The 19,038-nt window shown below is 42.9% G+C and overlaps 1 protein-coding gene, 1 non-coding gene and 1 pseudogene across 2 annotated transcripts in view; 1 reads left to right on the top strand and 2 right to left on the bottom strand.

Moving 5' to 3' along the window:
- Positions 1-19,038, bottom strand: part of JARID2 (jumonji and AT-rich interaction domain containing 2) — a 287,887-nt gene that overhangs the window by 249,198 nt on the left and 19,651 nt on the right. The window lies entirely within an intron of this gene.
- LOC114233218 (small nucleolar RNA SNORA54) lies at positions 10,515-10,637 on the bottom strand. Its single transcript, XR_003619361.2, has one exon. It is a non-coding gene; the product is annotated as a small nucleolar RNA SNORA54 (small nucleolar RNA).
- On the top strand, positions 17,484-18,156 carry LOC103290197 (sperm-associated antigen 7-like; annotated as a pseudogene).

Below are 19,038 nucleotides of genomic sequence, written 5' to 3' on the forward strand. Positions count from 1 at the left end.
GGATTACAAAAATATTTGCATGGAGGGAAAGAACAGCTGTAAAAAAAAAAAAAAAAAAAAAATAGCCCTAACTGGTTTGGCTCAGTGGATAAGAGTGTCAGCCTGTGGACTGAAGGGCCCGGGTTCAATTCGGTCAAGGCCATATGCTCGGGTTATGGGCTCGATCCCCAGTAGGGGGCGTGCAGGAGGCAGCTGATCAAAGATACTCTCATCATTGATGTTTCTATCTCTCCCTCTCTCTTCCTCCCTGACATCAATAAAAAAATTTTTTTAAATAGACATTTGCCAATTTTTATAATTAAAATTAAGATTAAAAAATTTTAAGTCTCTTCTCCCACCCTCTGTCCATTAAGATAGGTGGTTCACTAGCTTATAAATTTATCTATTTTTCCCATAACTAAGGCAGTACTTATCCCAATTAAGTCATTTTTAAAATATGCAAGAGTAAAATAATAAGCATTATAACAAAATAAGACTTTCTTTTTAGATTGTTTCCTCTAAAGAAGCACACCACATTCACTGCTCTAAATAGGCCATGCATTGATCGCTCCTTTTTATGCTTCTTGTTCACCTTATTCCTTCCCTCACTTACCCATCTGCTGAAGGAAATCACAATTACTTCTTAAAGGCCCAGCTCCAGGACCACCTCATCAAAGGGAAGTGTTAACTGGGTTTCACCGACCCCAGTCAAGATCACTTATATGTCTTTGCAACCAAATGTTCCCCAACAGAACTGTCCCAGTGGTGATGGCTGTCTCTCTAGCCTCCATCCTCCTTCCACGGCTTAGACCAGTGGTCGCCAACCTTTTGGACCTCACAAACCACCAGTGGTCCGCGGACCACCGGCTGGCAACTGCTGGCTTAGACAACAACCCCTGCTCCATGTCTCAGTCCCTCAAGCTGAGCCCCACTATCAACTAGTATAGGCTCCACTGCTCACTGGCCTGGGTGCCAGGGCAATTAGTATGCAAAAGGCTCCAAAGGCCTTCTCCTCCTGTCCACACTAGCTGATTTAAGTTCCATTCTTACCTTCTTCCCCTCTGCAGAAGGCAAAATCCAAATCTGATTCACCTTTGCTACCCCAAAGGCTTCCTTAATGCCTTACAGTAAATTCTCTAACTGTAGAGGAGAAAAAAAACCTTAGGTAGAAGCTAAGAGAAGGAAAACCTCATTTTCCCAAGTGAGCAAGCTATGGCACAAGTAAGGTATAAATTCATATACAATATTTAATAGGCACTGAGCAATACTATGTGCCAGGCACTGCAAGGCCGTGGGATTAACATCCTATGTTTATGTAACATACATGAATACATATGTAAAGTATGTTTATGTGAAATTTGCATATATAGATGTGGGGATCTTGCATTCCATTGGTCATGTTCTACTTCTCCTCTCACCATATCCACCACTTTGGGATCTTTATACCCCTAAGCTTTTCTCGTGTGTGTGTGTGTGTGTGTGTGTGTGTGTGTGTATGTGTGTGTGTGTGTGTGTTCCCTCTGCTTAAGGTGCTATCTATGTCATAAAAAATAAAAGTATTTTACAGACACCTATGATGCTGTGCTGGAAACGGGATCAGCGGACAGTCACTGCACCCCCAAAGCTCACATAACCACTGAGCTCCCACATGGGAAGTAGGGCTCATACAAATCAATTCATGGCACTGCAATGGCACGTACAACATGGCTGCTAACCTAGAAAGGCCACCTTGAGGACATGAAGGCCAAGTGAGGCTTCAGTGAAATGAAGACGGCCCTAGGCAAAGGAAACAACTGCAATAGGAAGGGAGTCCAGGGGGTTCAGGAGAAGATTCACGGAGGTTCTTAAGTCTGTGAACTGGATAAGGAAACAATTACATGTTCACTTTCATTAATCTCTTACAGAAATTTAGCATTTCCTTACACTATTGAATGTAGGCAATAAACCAGAAATAGAAGTGCCTATGAGTTTCATATCAAAGAAATGTAAATACTCATATCATATTACAGCGATTGCAGATAGTACAAAATACTGTTTGCTATCATCACTTTGAAATTACAATAATGAGACCCACTGTTGCAGCTTGTTATTTAATAAAGGATTCAGAAGCACATATTACCATATCACTAATTTGCTTTATAATATTCTGATGGCTATATTTCAATGTAATGGGTTCCCTTTAAAATCCTAGGTAATTTACTTTAAGTATTTGGAAACATTTTAAGAAAGGAGTCAACAAATTTCATCAGATTATAAACTTTAAAGTACCTACGGGATAAGGAACAGGATATGTGGTGGGAGCAGAGACAAGAACAAAAACCAGAACAACTCAAGACTTTCTTTAGATTGGAGGGAGAAGGGAAGGGAAGGAACAGGGTGCAAAGTTAACAAAATCAGGCCAGAATGCCAAACTAGTGCTAGGGACAATGGGAGGCCCCCAGAGGGTTTTAAGATGGTAACAGATTCCTTTCACTGCCATCTGGGAAATGGGTGAAGGACAAAGGGGCAAGCATCAAAGATGAGGTAGGTACAGGGAAATGAACTGGCAGGCTAATGAGTCCCAGTGTCAGTCGTGGTTCTGGTGGGCTATTATGCTAGAGACCGGCACTTTTAGAAAACAGTCATTTGAATATAAACACTATACTAAAAAGAGAAACTCCAAACTTAGTATAACCAATAATCCTAGCTATACTTCTGAAGTTGCAGGTTGCCAAGTAAACCAGCATAAATCTGTTCTTTCATTAAAGTGGGTTTTAATATACAAGTGTGATACATAATGCATGTTTTACAGCAAAATAAGAGAATCCAAAGACTTTCCAAATTGTCTTACTGCAATATGAATTTTATGGAGGCAAAAGGTTATAAACATAGGACACTGCCTTCTTTTCTAGAATTCAGTTATCTTATAGCTCACTTATTAGGGAATATGTTAGAGAAGTAGAAAATAAACAAAAGGTCTCTGAGGAATCAAAAGTAATTTCAAAGTTCAGACACAAAAGCAATGACTATTTATCACAGAGGCCCAGATCCATAATCAGGGACTTTTTAGCTTTACTTTATACAGTAATAGCCTAGTTAACTGATTTCTCATATCATAATTAATAGCATGATGAAAATATACTTAAGAACACATTCAGAATAACAGTAAGTAGCAAGTGTCAACAAGACTCAGGAAGAACTTGAGTTGGGGGGAAGGGGCGGGGAGGGAAATCTAAAATAAAAATGCTTTTAAAGCAGTTCTATCCCTTAAAAGAAATCTGATGGATGGTAAATATGTACAACAGATAAAAGGCAAGCTACATTGAATGCAATCTAGGCAAAAAGCTGAGCCAGTCCTCAAAGTGACTTTTACCAATGCAAATCTGACCACAATGAAAGCTATTTTGTCCTAGATTTTTTATCTGTTAGTTTCATCCATTTTCTACCTTTGATGTATGTAACAACAGTGCGATAGATGTTGCCCCCTTTAACTCCTATTTTGGTAGGTAGGTCGAGATAAACCCTAAGGTATCCATAAAATGTGTTCGTCTGAAGTCATTGCTGGAAGATTCCAGAGAGCTGAGGTTTCATACCATTTTAGTGGCTAATGTGAAGAATGTAGAGAGGATTAAGAAATTGGAGGGTGGAATTTAACTAGATGGGAAATAATAAAGAGAATTTCTTAAGAGAATATTTTCATATTCTTGAAATCAGGAAAACATATTTCAGCAAAACCCAAAGCCACAAAGGAAAACAAAATTTAAATACAAAAAAATTTAAAACTTCTATAAGGAAAGACACTATAAACACAAAGGATAAAGGACAGACTAAGAGAAAATATTTGCAATTCGTTGAATTAATGTCCAGAACATAGACCTCTGACAAAGCGCAGTAAGAAAAAGACAAACAAATCAATATAAAAATAGGCAAAGGTTATGAACAAAAATAACATGGATGGCCAACAGACTAATGAAAAATGTTCAATACAAAGAAATGCAAATCAGGTTCGATTCCACGGATATTCCCCCTCTCTCTTCCAGCCCCTTTCCACTCTCTAAAAATCAATGGAAAAATATCCTCAGGTGAGGATTAACAAAAATAAATAAATAAATAAAGACGCTTTATAATACCAAGTGTTGGCAAGAAGGAAGGGAAATAAACACTTTCATACACTGTTGGGGGTGGTAAATTGATTAAACCTTTTAGGAAGAAAAAAAATCCCTTCCTTCTATAAAAGCTGAACATTGTACCCTTGGACTCATTACTTTCAATTCAATCCTATGCCAATATGCTCACATGTGTGAAAGTTGTACGAAAAGAAATCTATTTTTAAGTAAACTAAACAGTGGAAACAACCTAAATGTCTACTGACTACCTCCACAATGCCAGGCACTCTTCTAGGAAGTGAATCCTAAGGAAGTAGTTAAATACACTACAGCACACTGCAGCTGCCGGATGCCACGCAGCATGAAAAAGAACAGCATGGGAAGAGCTTCAGGACATAGTTAAGTAAGAGAGGCCAAATCACACATGACCCCCATCATTCCATTTATATAAACAAGACAAAAAAGAAAACCCTATATATTTATCTCCATAAATATGAGTGTAAATACACAGAAAGTAGACTGAGTGGGACAAAGTGGGACTGCTTATTTTGCTCTGAAAACATCAGAATTTGATCATGAATTTGAATTTTATATACTAGTATGTATTCACATTATTTTTCCTTTTGGACACAAAATTATTTCTTACTGGTACCATGTAAATCACAATGCAGTGATACACAATCTGGGGCAAACCCAAATGGCTCTGCAGGCCACTTGGCATTTTGTAAGCCCATGTGTGCCCTCCAAGTGTTGGAACAGATGGACTGGAAGCCACCTCCCAAATGTATAGTACATTTAGGTCTCCCACAATGACAAAAATCAAACACTGACACCCTTAAAACTCTCTAATATACCCCCAAATCAGTCTTCCAAATGCCAGGTAGTATATAATAATAATACTGAGTTATCACTTATATATGGTGGCATGATTTGATACAGTCTTCCAAATGCCAGGTAGTACATAATAATACTGAGTTATCACTTATATATGGTGGCATGATTTGATATCGCTTGGATTTCCAGGTGATACATAGGTAATGCAGAAAAGCAAAACTCACATGTTAAAACAAAAGGGTTGTAACCCTGTACTTAGCATTTTATGGTACAGAACAAACTGCTGAATTAACTACCCTCAATAGAGGTTCAAACACCCTATTTAAAGATTATCACAACAACCTTCTATAAATACTGCACAATTGAATCTTTGTCTCTTCCACTGACAGCTAATTCATGATCTTTTTTAATTCAGGAGGAGAAAACCAGGAGGAGTATTACAGAAATAAGAGTATCCAAAATCTAATTTTTTTCCTAAATTGGAAGGGGAAAAAAAAACAAGAAACTCATTTCTCAATTTGGCCCTGCTTTAGTTTAACTTGAACAAATTGAGAGACGCTATATTACTACAGCTGAAATAGAGCCAACATTTACTTTGGCAGAAAATAACCAAACCCATTGAAGTTATTTTTTTATTACTACTGAAATGCTACAATAGGAGAAGCAGCATGTTTATTTTTATCCTTTTACAATGGATAACAAAGACAAACTTTCCAAAGCCATCGATCTGGGAGGAAGAAAACAGACACTGGGTAATGCACACACACAATATAATGTTAACCTAGGTCTAGACTCTAGGTGATGTGTGCCCAGGTATTCATCATACTGTCCCTTCTCCTTCTCTAGTGAACTTTCGCAAAATATAAGAAATTGGGGAAAGGGATTTAATCAAATTCATCTGGATGAACCTAGGGCTAATATGGGTTTCTATGGAAATTAGGATAACATTTCCTGCCTGACTGTCAAGTACCAGTTACCCAAGGATAAGCCATGTAGGAATTTGCCTATCAACACAATACAGTGCCTTTACACCCATGCTGGTCTCCCAGGACAAGGCCCAGTGCCCAGCACACAGTAGATGCTCACTAGCCATGCATGGTGGGAGAACCGAGTGTACACTGAAGCGGAACGTTTGTGGTAGGGGGCCCTGCAGTTCAACCAGTGGTGAAATGGAAGAAGGAAATGGGCAATATAACCACAGCCTTAAAGGACCATGACCTTGAAAGAAAAGAGACAGAGAAAATGAACAGGAATGTTTGATGTAGAAGGGGAGACTGGGATAAGATTGATCTAATAAAGGATTTTAGGTAATGCTTAAGAGTTTAGCTTTTATACCATAAGCAACAGAGGGATATGAAAGAGTTGAGTAGAAAAGTAACCTTTTTTTTTTAAAGAAAGGTAACTATGACAACAGCTGGGAGGTTAGAAGGTGGTGTAGCATCAATAATGACCAATCAACACAAGTGCAAATTAATAACGATATAATTTAAGTACCACTGTACTGGGAGAGCCAAAGGAATGACAGCAGAATTTCAATAAAGTGGTGTTTGTAAAGGCTTTTATACATTAGCAAGAAGGGAGATAAAGGTAATACACTTGATTTCTGACAACATAGAGGGTAATGGACCAAGTGATAATTCATAGGATTTCACTTGTATGTGGGATCTAAAATAAACAAAACAAACAAACAAGCAAAAAAAAAAAAAAAAAAAACAGACTCAGAGAACAAACTGATGGTTGCTAATGGTAAGATTCTACCTCCACACAGCCAACCAGCCTAGAACTCCTTCCTTCTCCCAGTGCTGAGTACATAACAATGCCAAATCATTTGGAACACACTGACAGTGATTTACATAATTCCCTAAATGCAATGACAGATATATGCTCTGTCTCTCCAGGGACATTTACACTCCTTTTTGGACAAAGACCATGTCTCCTACACCCTGTTAAATTTACCAGGCCACATAGAATGCTTAAGCATTATAACAGGTGTGCAAAATCTGATGGCTCTGCACTGTCCTGGTTTTTCTGCAAGTCAGCCAAAACTGGACACTCAGGGGGAGGAGAGGGACTAACACAAAATTAAATTAAGTAGGACATTTATCAAGTCAAACTTTTCTCAAGTTAGGTAGCTTAAATGGGAAAGGAAAGAAGGAAACATCCATTCAACTCCTTCCCTCCAGCAAAGCCTCTGTTCCTCATTAGCATCATAGAGAAAGAAATGCAAGGCAAATTTCCCTAACTTTTCTTCAGAAAATTAAGGCAATTTTTTTCCCTACAAGCTGCTTAAACATTCTGTTTCCACGCAGTAGCAATAAACAGCCTCACCATAGCACTTGTTCACCTTTTTTTTCTTCTAAGAAAATATCCCCACTGCCCCAAAGCCCCACTATTCACAGCTTAATTTGCAAACCCCATTAGACGAAAAGTAGCAGAAAATTGTGTGTCCCACTTCATGCAGCACCTTCCCTGTAGTAGTGACATAAGCAATTAAGCTAATATGCCTGTGTCCCAAGAGGAGGAAAGGGGACAAAAGTCTCAACTTTTCTAAATGGAATGAAATTTTCCTCCACTACAGAAGCAAGGTTCAGAGGGTGAGAAAAGGAAATTGCAAGGCAGTTAAATTCACTCTTTAATAATACAAGACCATAATCAACTGCAAGTCCTTCAACTTACACTATGCCTTTCTACTGGGATACTCATGTAATTTCAAATGTATTACTGTAAAATCCTGGTCACTGGAGAGGCAAGAGACTGGGGGGATAAAACGGACTTTAATTAAAATATGAATAATCTAAGTCCAGCTAATTCAAAGCATCTGACTCCAACACCTAGTCAGCTGGGAAACAGCAGCTGCTTCCAATTACAAACGATTCTGAATTAACCGGTATCAGTATCTAATGAAGAAGCTGTGCATGTAGGAAATTTTCCAAATCAGCTGTGCACAGCACACAGCCTTTAAAAAAAAAAAAAGCTAAAGACCCAAAGGCCTATCTATTAACCATATTCTAGGTCAGGGCAGTTTTTCAGCTTGCTCTTGTCTTTGCCTCTGACCCCAAAGGCCAGTCTTTCTGTTGCCCCTGTATCGTGCTTTCCAAACCCAGATCCTGAACACAGACACTTCACAAGGCAGATATGACAGCTCTTCTCCTGCTGCCTGCACACCTCTTGCCTCTCTATTCTGGCACCCATGGGTGACCTCAAGTCAGAAACCCAGTTAACCCAGCAAAACCCATTTTTAATCCTAACACACAAATTTGGAATCCTGAAAGACCTCTTGAAGTCCAGTGTCCTCTCTAGAAATAGCAAAACTATAAAAGCCTAACCTCCTTCAGCCAGGACACTCCTACCAGCCTCTTTGGAAAGAACATTCCAGAAGGCCATCCAGCTTCTAACTGCAGGTGGAGCTTTAGACCATCAGATTCTCAATAGCTTTTTTCCCCCAATAGCTTTTAAAGGGTCCCACTGATGTGATAGGTGGGAGAGTGGAAAATAACAGGTAAGGAGAAGTGGAAACCTCTAAAATCTTCTTAGATGCAAGAAAGACTACAGAAGCCAAGCAGCAGCACTAAGAGAAAAACCCAGATGCAAAAGTCAGCCAAACGAACTGCTGGCTCTGGTCTTCTAAATCACCCTTTTCATACATAAAAACTCAAGCTCTAAACCCTCCCTCTCATCTCCTGTGCTGATATATAATAAAGCACTCTGGGGACATCAGTTACTAAGGTTGTGTTAAATTATCTGAATTAATTTGGATCTGAGAACCCAACAATGCTTGCTGAACTGCCCTTTCCCCACACACGTCCTGTCTTACAAACAGAACATGTTTCTTTAGAACAGAATACTAGATAATACACAGAAACCTTTAGCTTTTCTGTGAAAATAAGAATCACTTAATTTTCTAGTTAATAGGCAAAAATCCACTGGGTTCTTACACCGCCACAGAAGCACACAAAAACATTATGGCTGTCCCCAAAAGTCTCATAAAATGCAAAGAATAATATTTCATAATGTCCAAAAACCTTATTTTTAAAAAATAGGAAAGGAAAAAGAACAAAAAAACTTGGAGAAATACAGAAGGGGGGAAAAATGAAACCAACAGGTTCTTCAGTGAGTCTCCCCACAGAATGAGATTGATCTTTAGGAATGCAGAATCCTATTAATTTCTAAATATCATGCTTCAAAAAAAAATGCCCTTAGAAACAATTTTGTAAAGAACACAATCATTATTTGAAGATCACTTCTTTACTTTTGTAAGTAAGGCTTGTATTGTCCCAGAGGAGGCACAGTGGGAACATGTGCAGAAGAAAAGGAGATTATAAACACTCATCCACCCCACTTATAAATCTTTAATCATTTGGCTATTCAACTTAGTATATGTTTAGAAAGAACCCACTATGTGTATTCATTATTATTAGCAAATAAAAAATACTTTTTAAAATAGTCTCAAGCATCAGTGCACAGCAGTGTGGGGAAGATTAGGACATGCAGTTACTCTTAATATGAGGAAGTTTCAATGTTTCTAGGCAGGATCCTCCCCACCTCCACCCCCAGAAACTGAATGAGTAAAAAATAAAAACCCACAAAATCCAGTAAGCACCGATTCTGAATAGTCCAACTTCCTTCTCCATAAATAGCCACTTAATAGGTTTTATTTTGTATGCTGATAACAACACATAAATGCAGTCTCTTAGCCTATCATACCTTTTAACCCGAGAGAAAAATTAAGATTCTGTTTAACACTTGGGAGAATAATTTTTCACAACATTACTAGGGGGTGGGACCGATGGGGAGCTGGGTTTATAAATTCAGTGACAGTGTAGCAATAAAATCGCAACAGAAATCAAATGCACAGGAAGTGCCAGACATTCCAAATTATTTGGCACAGATCCTATACGTAGGCCCCCCGCACTTAACAGATAAGGAAACTGAGACACAGAGAGATTAAGTAAATTAGGAGATCAAGTAAATGACAAGAATCATAATTGAAGCCCAGGGATCTGACTACAGAACCTGGAGGCAGTACTCCTGCCAAGATGGGGAAGACAGCACAAACCTTCAAAGTGAAACAGGATTAGGATTCAAATCTCAACTGGGGAGAAGATTTGAATAGCCTTGTTTCCTCAACTGCAATTGGGAAAAAATGCCCACTTCACAGGGTTGTGGTTAGACCTAAATAGGTAAAATACAGTCCATAAAACATTTATTTTTAGGTATGTTTTTAATCAAAGTACTCCAATAGAGAACTTTCCTTTTTTTAAAAGACATACAAGCATAAACTCATCATTTCAACATGAGTTCTGGATAGAAACCAGCAAGACAGCAAGGGCTCTACACAAAAATGCCTGTGACTGCTCTGTGTTTACCAAATGAGACATGACAGAGTTTGGGGAAATGTATAACACTATACAGACAGTGCATTATAACTAGTTGTCTGTAAGGAAACAACACCAGGCTTCCTTCCAGAATAAGAAGTGAATGGTCCTCAGAGAGGAGCATTCAAGACACTGGGCCAAAAGAGGTTTCTTCAAGCACTGCTTGGGTTTTACAACCCCATCACTGCTGTTGTGTTATTCCGCCCTCCCGGCGCGCGCCCCGCGCCACCCTCTCCCCCATGCTTGTCTCCAAGACCTGAAACTGCGAGCCACCAGTCAGTCAATCCCGGGTCACTGGGACTGCTGTAGAACTGGAATGGAACCTGTTAGCCACAGCAACATTAACAGGTCACAAACAGTGCTTCCCATCACTGTTTTTATTTTACTTTTAACTTTTTTTGTTGTTTTAATCCTCACCCAAGGATATTTTTTCATTCATTTTTAGGAAGAGTGGAAGAGAGAGGGTAAGACCGAGAGAAACATCTTGGCAGGAGTACTGCCTCCGGCATGAGCCCCGACCAGAGCCCAGGCAGGGGAGGGGCCAGCAACCAAGGTACGTGCCCTTGACCAGAATCGAACCCGGGACCCTTTGGTCCAGCGGGAACCAACGGATGGTCCACGGACCACTGGTAGTCCGAGAGGTCCGAAAGGTTGGCGACCGCTGGTTTAAGGAAACCTTTGGAGCAGCAGTCGCCAACCGGTGGTCCCTGAGGTCTGGAAGGTTGGCGACCACTGCTTTGGTCCAAAGGCCAACGTTCTATCTACAGAGCCAAACCAGCTAGGGCCCATCACTGTTTTTAAACATCATTCAACTGTGGGAGAATGACTACCATGATCTTCAGTCTCTGCTGGTTCAGAAAGCTGGATCCTCTAAGATGACAACTTCCAAACATTTTTTTTTGGTAGAGGAGATCTTTGGTAATGAAGCTACTCAGGTTGGAACAAAGACACGAGAAGAGGGAGAGAACCACTGCACAAACTACCCACAAGAATAAAATTAGTCCTAAACCCTTGCTTTGATGCAGGAAGATGCCCAGAGAGCCTGGGAGAAATACAGAATCTCAGGCCCTGCCTCAGACTGCTGAATGAGAAGATCCCTGTGTGATTCCTATCCACTGGTCTAAAACCCTCATATTTGGTCTCAATCCTGGATTTCCCTCCCCATGTCCTTCCACACCACTAGAGTAAAATATATGCATACTAGAGGCCCAGTGCACCTAATTCGTGCACAGGTGGGGTCCCTCAGCCTGGCCAGCAATCGAGGCCTATTGGGAGGCCGGCCAGCCGGCCAGCGAAAAGTACCCCAGGAGGTTGGCCAGCCAGGCCCGCCCCACCCCCCCAATCAGGGCCTATGGGGGGGCAGGGGGGAGGGGGGGGGAGGCAGCAGGCCAGGTAAGGGGGCAATGGGAGGGGGGGGGGCGCCAAGGGGAGGGGCCGCGGGTGGTTGGAGGGAGCCAACCAGGGTCCAGAGGAGGATGATTGGCTGCCGCAGTGCCCGTCATAGTGACCAGTCATTCCGGTCGGTCTGCCGTTAGGGTCACTGGGCTTTCATATATATAGACTAGAGGCCCAGTGCGCGAAATTCGTGCACAGGGTGCAGGGGAGGGCCTCAGCCAAGCCTGCGTCCTTTCACAGTCCAGGAGCCCCCAGGGGATGTCCAACTACATTTTTTAAAAATCACCCTGTACTTAATTTTCCTAACACCTCCTTTTAAACTCCCCTCACTCTCACATTTTCCTGGCCTCACCCCATTTTAGCATCCTTCTCTTTCCTGCTTTCTTTCCCTCCCTCCCTTTGAACCTCCTGCAGCCCCTCTCCCTCCCTCCCTCCCTCCCTCCCTCCCTCCCTCCCTCCCTCCGCCCTTCTCTCCCTTCATTCCCCATGTCTGTCTCCTTCTTACTCCTCCAACCCTCCCCCCCCCCCCGCATTCGCCTTTCCCTTGTGAGCCTGAACCCTGCCTCCCCCCCTCCTTCCCTATTATTACCCGCCTCTGCCCCCCGCCATGTTCACTGGTTTCTCTTTTAAACCTTCCCCTTTCCTCTCTGGGACCTGCTTCCAGCCCCGCCTGAGCGCACTTTGATATTAAAGCTTCCGTTCAGGGGGTGTTAACCCCCAGCCCCGGGCCCAGCCCTGGCCAGGCCAGGCCTTTGCTGCCCTCCCTTCTCCGGCCTCCCCACCGCCGTCCTCCTCCTATTCTCTCCCTGGGACACCCCAACTTCCAGTCAACAAAGTACACTTAATGTGCCACCAACCTAACCCTGGCCAGTATCTTTGGGGTCCAGCCCTCGGGGACAAAAGCAGTACCCTCCTTAGTGTCCGACTCCGCCCCAGCTAAGCTGCGCCTCCCCTTCCAGCGCAGGGCGTCCAGCCCAGCGAGGGTGGCCGAGGCCCACACGGCCCGGGCGCTGCTGCCAGAGCAGGAGCACCTCCACCCAGAAGGCCTTGGACCGTCCACCCCTCCATCCCAATGGCCCGTGCCTGGGGCCACCGCCTTCCTCCCACGTCTAGGCGGGGCTCCCCGCTCCGCGCTGCCTGCGCGCCTGCGCACCTGTGCCCCGCCCCTCACCAGCACAGTTGCTTCACCCCCCGCGGTTGCCACCCCTTCCCGTGTGCAGCCCCACATTTCCTTCCCTTTTCCATTCCTGCATCTTTTTCTTGTTCCCTTTCTGTATTTCTGTTTCTCCTCTCAGCCTGTCTGCATGCAGACCTGCCTTCCTCTACCTCTTCTTTCTTATCCCCCCCGCTATCGTATGCTATCCTACCTACCCCGGGCCTCACAACTGCCTGAGCAGAGGTGAGGACGCAGCCTGCTGAACAGTCATTATGTGATGGCATCCCAGATAATTTGCATATTCCTCTATTATTAGTATAGATAATTGGTCATATATACAAAGTAGATTATATATATGTGTGGAATTAAAACTGAATAAAATAAAAGAGAAGTCAGACTGCAAAAAAAGGGAAGTATAAGAAGTCAAAAATCATGTTCCAATCATACACTACAACTTCACAACTAAGGAAAACTCGACTGTGGAAAGGCAAAGTAAGTTACATGCAGAGCAAAAACCCAAACCAGAACCCAATGCCTCTGTAACAGTCACTATCAAGTCCAAAGGTACCTTTCAAGTTCTAGCTCTACTACCTATTAGCCTGACAGGACTCAAAACCATTCAGCTTCTTAAAATACCAATTCCTATAAATGAAAGATTTTCAGACTACCTAACAAATGATTAGGACCAAATACACAAATCCCCAACATCCCGAGGAATGTTTGAAGAGAGAAGTGCTGTGTCTACAGAAGTACTAAGGAATTAGTATATTCCCTTTTAAATATTCCTTGTGTTAAAAAACAAAAACAAAACTACACACACACACACACACACACACACACACACACGTTTCTATATAACTTCTCAGGGAAAAAAATGAAAAGGTTGTGATGAAGCTAAATCAATCTCCTTGCAAAACTCAATTTAAGGTCATGTCACAGAATATTAAATTTACCTATCTTCAATCTGTGAGGTAAATCACATAAACACCCTTTCTGCTGACAATCCAGGTCTGAAGTGACAACAAGTTCATTTCTGGACTCAGACCGGACACTGGTCTATTCATCAGTGGAAACACTCCAGACGTACATAAATGGTGCCTGAACAACAGAGAGCATTTTCCTATAGAGCCAGAGCAGATTTCTGTGAACATTCAATAACAAGAAACCAGTTAATCACCCAAATGTTCAGAGGGTATCTCCAAAGTGCACTAAAAGATTAAATGCCAATGTAAGAAGTCAGTTATCAAGGCAGAACCTACACTTTTTTAGATAAGAAGTTTTATAGCCCAGTGGCTTGGTCAGGGGTTGGGGGTGGAGCACTGAGTGTGGGGCATTCAGATTGGGTTGGGAGGAGACAGAAAGCTAATTATAAGGACTTTTCTCCTTCAATAAGGAAGCAACCAACTAACAAAGTGGCAACCATTTTGAGGCCACCAAGAGATGCTGGCTAAGCGCATGTTTTGATAAACTTTAGGATATTCCCAAGAACAAACCAGACAAGGAGCCTTAAATTTCCTCACTGGGAACAGCTGCTGGCACTTTCCACCTTGCCTGCCACTGGCACATGCCTTGACTTTAAAAGATTTGACAAAAGAGTTATAGCCCTGAACTTCCTCGACTTTAATTAAACTTGGCGTCCACTTCTGAAAAATCCTCAAGTTTTAATTTTGTTTTGTAGTCCCACTAATGCTTTTAAATGAGAGATGCTGTGAAAAGGGGAAGCAAATTCTTTGCAGCTGTGTTTGAGCATCCTGCCAACTGAAGCACAGGAAGAAGCTCTCCCATGTTAAAAATTTCCAACTGGGAGATTTACAAAACAGCAAGGGAGAACGGATGGTGGGGAGGAAGACATGCAAGGGAAAGATCTGCAAAAGGCTCCCTTTTTTGTTTTTAAGTCCCAGGAGCCTTTAGAGGCTGTCATGCTTCAACGACTGCTACCCCCTCCCACTTTACCCCCTTTCTAAAGCCATCGTCCTTTCCATACAGGCTTCCAGATAGAGGTGCATATTCTGTAGAACTACTTCTTAGCTGTTCCTTTATTTTACTCCCATCTCCCCAGGCCTCCCCAACAGTCATTCTGTCACAACTGGATAATGGAAAGAAGCTTAACAGGGAGGTAGCAACCATTTTCCTCCAACTAAATGAAGTCCTGAACTTAAGCTGCACTTCTAAGAAGGAAATGACAATCATTTTGGCAAATGAATTTTTTAGTTTCTATTAGCAGCAGCAAGATAACCATTGTCAACAATAGCAAAAGCTCAAAAATGAGCTTTTTGGTTGTGTTGTTAAAGGTCTTATGTGGGAAAATCTAGCTATGCCATTATGAAAAGCTAATTCAGGTCAAATGCACCATCTGAGAGGGTTTGGAGATACTATTTTAAATTTCTGTATCGGTTATGGTAATAGGCTTTGCAAAGAAGGAAAAAAGTGGTGGTCACCACCCCTTATCACAATTTCCAGTAAGCAGGTAGGCAGTTAGGAGCAAAGGTTTCATTATCACCCACCATCCATCCACCCTGGCCACCAAGAGATGCGGGGAGAGTGGAAGGCCATAACCCCACTATGGCCAGAGAGTATAAATGACTGAATCCCTCTACAACTCTGGCGTTAAGTTCTGACTCACTAGCATTCTGGAAGGCTATGTCAATGTGCACTCCATGGAACCAACTTTCCTCCTGCTGAATCCTCGGATGAATAGAGCTTATTCCCAGGGCCCCAAGTAACACAACATCCTCAGGAATGTAGGTAAAATACATAGCCCTCCAGGTATGAGCACGCACACAGCCCAATAACAGTCCTATCCCATATCTAGATGATTGTACAATAACAAAGAAATGTTAGACTAACAGCCGGGAGGCCCTCTAAGGTCCTCAGTAATGAGACCAGAATAAAATCTCCTTCCTACATCACAGCAGACTTTTGAAGACAGGAGAGCCAATGAAATGTCCTCCCACAAAGAATTTCAACAGCATGGGCTCACCAGAAAGCTCACCAGAACCAGTGTGCTCCACTCTCAGAGTATTCCAAGTCTGTTTCCATTTTACTATCATTTGAAACCTGACTCTAAGAACAATGTTCTACCTGGACTATTTCACAACTGACACACTTACAGTTGGTTATGATTCAGGCGCTCCTCTCCCAGTTGCTGGCATCCCCAGGCCTTTTGCTTCCCTTCAAGCAGATTTCTAAGCCAACCACTTCTATGTCTATGTGGGAAAAGGCACTTGGTGCTACATCGAATGCTAGTGAGCTGCTCCCCTCAGTTTGTGTTGTGTTTTGTTTTGTTAGTGGGTGGAGGACACTGAGGTCAGGAAAATGATACTCCAGAAAGCTCAGGGACTCTGGACACATTTTTTATGTTCAGTGTTCAGCTCACCATCTCTCCTTACAGTCAAAGGAGAACACCTTGATTAATAGTTTGTCATCCAGCAATTTGTAATGTGCCTGTATTATTCCAAACTCTCCCTCAAAGCAGCTTAAGAAAAGAGACACTGATATATGCAGGTTTGGAAGGGAATGCCTATCATGTAGGGGGCACACTTATTAAACACCTCCTCTTTGCTCATTGGGGCACCTACATCCCATTTTACAGTGGAGAACACTGAGGCTGCCTTTAGATGAGGCTCAGTGATCTTCCAGACACTCAGCTGGGAAGTGGCAGGGTGGACACTCAGTGGCCAGCTGCCGTCCTTACTTAGATCGGTAAGTCCTTAGTTACAACAATTACAACAATAAGTCTCTGGGGGTCATGAAGCGACGTTCACGTGAATGAACAAACACAAACACACCCACACACAGACCACGTGCATGCCCATACATACTTGCCTGAGTATGTATTCACAAAACCGTTTTAAAACACTGAGAATACAGTGTTTTCAAACAAACTAAAATTAAGAACACATTTTTGCTTCAAGATAACTCAATAAAAGCAGAAGCGGCTTTGATAAAAGATTCCTAAAGCTCAAAATATACAACACCCTAGCCAGAAGTAGGTTGGGCAATGGGGTTTCCTGAAGCGCAACCAAGCACTACTAGGTGGGGAACAATGACCATGAAACTGCTGTTTCCTTGTGAGGCCCAGCAAATTAGTCCTTCCCCCAGGGGGACGGGATGTGAAGCTCTCTCTCTCTGCTATTTCCCTGCTCATGGCTACTATTCCAGGGTGAGTGTGTGTGATGGTAATGGGATGGTGTCGAGAAGTAAAAAGTCTAAACTGATATTTGTATTTGTTCTCTGTTGAAAGTTCACTATAAGTAAGAATTAAAATATACTTGTCAAGAGACCATTCTCTCCCCTCAAAAGAGCCCTTTAAAAGAGATGCAGAAGGATCCCCAAATTCTGCTTAATCAGCACAAATACCACATGGGATCCACTGGACCCATTTGTCCTCTTGGGCTCCAGATGCTTTGTAGAGTGAAACGTGGAGACATAAAGGAATTAAGAAGAGTATATGTGGCAGATATTTAAGATAAATCTAATCAGTACTGACCTATAATTTGGAGAACCTGCACCCTGTGCCATCTTTTTCATGAACATGGGAGAGCACTCTGGGACCTTTCCAGCTGGGAGGAAGGAAACACCATTATTTATCCCATTGGCTCAGAGACCTGACAAGCTCCACTTTTAAAACCTTTACAGCCTGTCTCTGTCACTCCCAAGATGGCGGACCTACTGGGCTCCATCCTGAACTCCATGGAAAAGCCACCCAGCCTCAGTGACCAGGAGACCCGGCGCAGGACCTGAGAGCAGGCTGCCTACCTGAAGAAACTACAGGAGCAAGAGAAACAACAGAAAGTGGAGTTTCGTAAAAAGATGGAGAAAGAGGTGTCCAATTTCATCCAAGACAGTGGGCAGATCAAGAAAAAGTTTCAGCCGATGAACAAGACAGAGAGAAGCATACTACACGATGTGGTGGAAGTGGCTGGCCTGACATCCATCTCCTTCGGGGAAGATGATGAATGTCACTATGTCAGAATCTTCAAAAAGGAGTTTGCACCCTCAGATGAAGAGCTAGACTCCTACCATAGTGGAGAGGAGTGGGACCCCCAGGAGGCTGAGGATAAACGGAAGCTGGAGGAGCTGACCCAGCGGCAGGAGGAGGAGGCAGCTCAGCAGGGACCCGTGGTGGTGAGACTACAAGGACAAGTACAGCCACCTTATCGGCAAGGGGGCAGCCAAGGATGCAGCCCATGTGCTACAGGCCAACAAGACCTACGGCTGTGTGCCCGTGGCCAACAAGAGGGACACACGCTCCACTGAAGAGGCTATGAATGAGAGCTGAGCCAAGAAGCATCTGTGGCAGAGTGGGGAAGAGTTGCCACCTACCTCCTAGGCACCCCAGCTCTCTGGGGCAGGGCAGGGCAGGGCAGGGCAGGGCAGGGCAGGGCAGGGCAGGGAGGGACAGGCTGCTGCTATTAAAACCCATTCTGGAGCCCCAGCTCTGAACCACCTCCTAACAGCTATCACTTAGGCTGGAGGAAGCATATGTTTGATTTGTCACTGTTAGAGTTTGGATATGTATGTGGGGTGTGTGTGTGTGTGTGTGTGTGTGTGTGTGTGTGTGCGCGCGCGCAAGAGAGTGAATGCACAGGTGGGTATTTAATCTGTATTGTTCTGTTCTCCTTGGAACTTTCTTCCCCATGGGACTGGGGTTACTTTACATTCAATAAACACTGTTTGACCAAAAACAAAAACAAAAAACTATACACACTGGCCTCCACCAGTGCCCTCCAGCTTCAATGAAGCATGACTTTCAGAAAGACCCCTGAAGCTGAGAAGGGGGCTGGAAATAAATCACATTAAAACAAAAGGAGGGCTGGGACAATTCCACACTATCCAGTGAAAGACCATGGATATATGTCCCAAACGCATGAGTGTCCAGCCCAAAAGAGACTGGACATGCTGCCATGGCTATCCCAGGTCAACAGCCACTGATGGGCCCTGCAGGGACACCCACTAATTGATTGGAAAGTGACCTGTCCAGTGGGTCTTTCTGTAGCCAATAAGTAGCCTTAACCTCTGTCTGTAACCACGGGTAGAAATGAAGGCAATTCCCAAAGCAGTATCACTTCACAAAATAAATCCCACAGCACTGAATCCAGAATGTTACTGTACAGCTATCTGGAGTCCCAGCTGACAATCCCATATTTATTTGGAGCAGGGAGGATGATTAAGGCTTTAAAATTCAATTACAATTATGGAACTCTGAAAAACT

The sequence above is a fragment of the Eptesicus fuscus genome, chromosome 9 (assembly GCF_027574615.1).
Source record: "Eptesicus fuscus isolate TK198812 chromosome 9, DD_ASM_mEF_20220401, whole genome shotgun sequence".
In the NCBI taxonomy this organism is placed as follows: Eukaryota; Metazoa; Chordata; class Mammalia; order Chiroptera; family Vespertilionidae; genus Eptesicus; species Eptesicus fuscus.